The sequence below is a fragment of the Acyrthosiphon pisum genome, chromosome A1, assembly GCF_005508785.2.
Source record: "Acyrthosiphon pisum isolate AL4f chromosome A1, pea_aphid_22Mar2018_4r6ur, whole genome shotgun sequence".
NCBI lineage: Eukaryota > Metazoa > Arthropoda > Insecta > Hemiptera > Aphididae > Acyrthosiphon > Acyrthosiphon pisum.
Window position 1 is genome coordinate 124603838 of NC_042494.1, and position 3117 is coordinate 124606954.

A 3117-nucleotide genomic window follows, 5' to 3' on the forward strand; every position below is an offset into this window, starting at 1 on the left:
TGAACCTGAAAAAAAGCACATCAAACAATAAGCTTATGATCAGAATTGGAAACCAGTAAATATTTTGTTAACAAGAAGGCATCACACAAATTATAAAACATTTCAGTAGATATATTGTGATGATTTATGAGTGTACCTATGTATTTAAATGTAATAAAATATAAAGAAATCAAACATGTAAACAACCTATACAAAACTGTCACAGAGATTTAAAATCGTTTGGGTAGCTTGTCACAATGTGGTGAAAAATACCTACATGTCTAAATGCTCAGATTATACAGAAATTATAAGTCAGCAGAGGGTAAATACGCTATTTAAAATGAAAAATATTTTACTTTAAAACAGAAAGTAAGGAAAATCACACATTTATTTTATTTTTATTTTTTTTATAAAAAACATTTGATGTTCGAAGTACCAAGTACAATATAGGTATAACTAATATATTTTGTATATTATATTATATTGATTAAAACCCGTAAATGAACTTCACGTCTTTAATGTATAATATAGAAGATACAATATATAGGTAATTATCTCATATTTATTTTTTGTTTATTGTTCGATAACACGACAACGTACAATTTGTATGATTATTATAATTCCAATTTAAAAATATGGAGTTATAATAAAAATATAAGGTAATGCTATTCTACTCACTGGTAAAAATATAAGAAAATGATATTCTACTAACCGATTTACGACGAAAGAAATCTGGAATACCGCTATGTGGCTGACGATGTAGATATGCGTAACTGCTGGTCGGTACAGATGGTTTTATAAACGGACCCGATCCAAAAATATAATAGTTTATGTAATAACACTAATAACTTATATAGTTATATCAGTAGCGTCTCGTAGACTCTGGAATAGTGGTGGGTGATTATAAATTATTTTAATATTTTGGCATACTAAATATAAATTTGTCTACCAATCTATAATTATAATGCAGATTTATAAACTCAACAAGTTTTTAACTATATACCTACCTAATTAAGTGTTGAAAATTATTAATTAGGTAAGAAATATAAATATAATAATTAATAATCATCAAAATAACAACAATAAATACAATGAAGAACATCAGAACGTCAAAAATAAAAAAAGTTGAATCAAAAGTTAGAACTTTTTCATGACCTATATTTTTTTTTAATATTTAACTATTGTATTTAGGTACCTACTACCTATACACTATAATTATACTTATAAAATATTATGTGTCATGTGCGTTGTTGTATTATATTATATTATTATGAATGTCCTAATTCAGTTACAAAAAGTATAGGTACATACACAGTATATACTGTATACAGTCCTGTAAAGAATACTTTTAAAAAGTACTTGAGTAAATACTCAAATACATTTTTTTTTAAGTATTTAAGATACTACTCAAATACTTTGAAAAAGTATTTGGAATACTTTTAAAATACTTTTGGTTTTTAAAGTGGGTTTCTAATTATCGTAATATAAACACATAGGAAGTAGGTAATCTAAAAATTATCTAATAGTTTTAAAGGGAATATTATTCTTCAATATTTAATAACTTTTCACAAACCTTTGGAATTCGGCTAACACAGAAATACAGAATATTAAATAAAACTATTATTCTATTATTGTCAACTACAATAATATTTTTCCAACCAATTATTTCGAATAAAAATAAAATGTTCGAAATAAAAATCCAAAAAGTATTTAATACAAAAAGAAGTATTTAAAATATCATTCAAAATACTTCATGCTGAAAGTATTTAAAAGTTATTCAATACTTAAAAAAGTATTTGAATACTTTTACCCAAATACTTTTACTTAAATACTTTACAGGACTGACTGTATACAATATACCTATCTAACTAGGTACAAATAATTATTGATTTACCAGCTGAACCCGTGCACTTCGTTACCCATTAAGTGTACCAACTATATTATGTGACTCAAACTTTGTTCAATTCGTTATTTAATATTCGGTGTATCGTTTCAAAATTAATCTTAACTTTTCCGTTGCCCGGAATAAAAATTCTGATTCGCAGCAGTACATTATCAGGTAGGCAATTACCTGCGGAAGATCGCGGACCCCGTGCTGTATGTACGTTAGTGTATGATTTAACTCTTAAGTATCAAAGTTATACCAAGTTTGTCGTATTCTACCTATGGTGGATTGATAAATTCAATTAATAAAAAATCCTAACCTAACCTAAAATCGTACTAAAATCCGATGAATAAACGCAAACGCATACTTACAAAAAAATTTATTCAAATCGGTCTAACCATTTAGGAGGAGTTCAGTCACAACACACGTACAGTAGAATTATTGCGCTTAGCAACACATTCTGCGATTCAATTTTATATTATATGAAATCAACAAAAATGCCCGATTAACCAATAGCAACCAATATAATATAATGCACTGTTGCGCCACTGTTGTATTTTTGACATACAGATTTGTGATTTCCTACCTTTCCGGTAGATTTTCCTAAAATTTTATTTCGTAAAAACCTTCTCCTGGCAGTTACGAACATCTTAAAAAAAAATTGAGCCAAATCGGACCAGCCGTTCTCGATTGATGAATTGTTATACATTTTTGTCTCCATTTTTATATATATATAGATTATTAAAAAATATGCTTAATTATTATTTCATTGATACCTGAGTTGGTACTTTTAATTAGGGTAGGTATTCCTATTTTTCAATATTGGTTAAAAGGTTTCGGATTACGGTTTTTATGGATTATTCGGGTGCAAAACTCTGAAGTGTGTAATATTAATTTAATATTAGGTATACAAGTGTTAGAAAATAAACACTCACAGTATGTGGTAGGTGGTAGTGCGGCTGTATTATTAGCACAGTTCCCCTTTCTTTTATTTTTATAATAATGGTGTCCGACGGGTGATATCCATATATGGACATATTATTCAAAAATGTAAATATGTTTCATCATTCCCAAATATAAAATAGTAGCATTATTCACTATCTAAAAGTAACTATTAGCCACACATAAATTTTTGATTAGGTATTTTAGTATTTAATCAATGCACACCTACGTGTAGGGTTCGATTGAAAATTGAAAATTTTAGATTTGTTTAAATTGATTTGCCTAATAAATAACCCCGGATATTTAGTCCC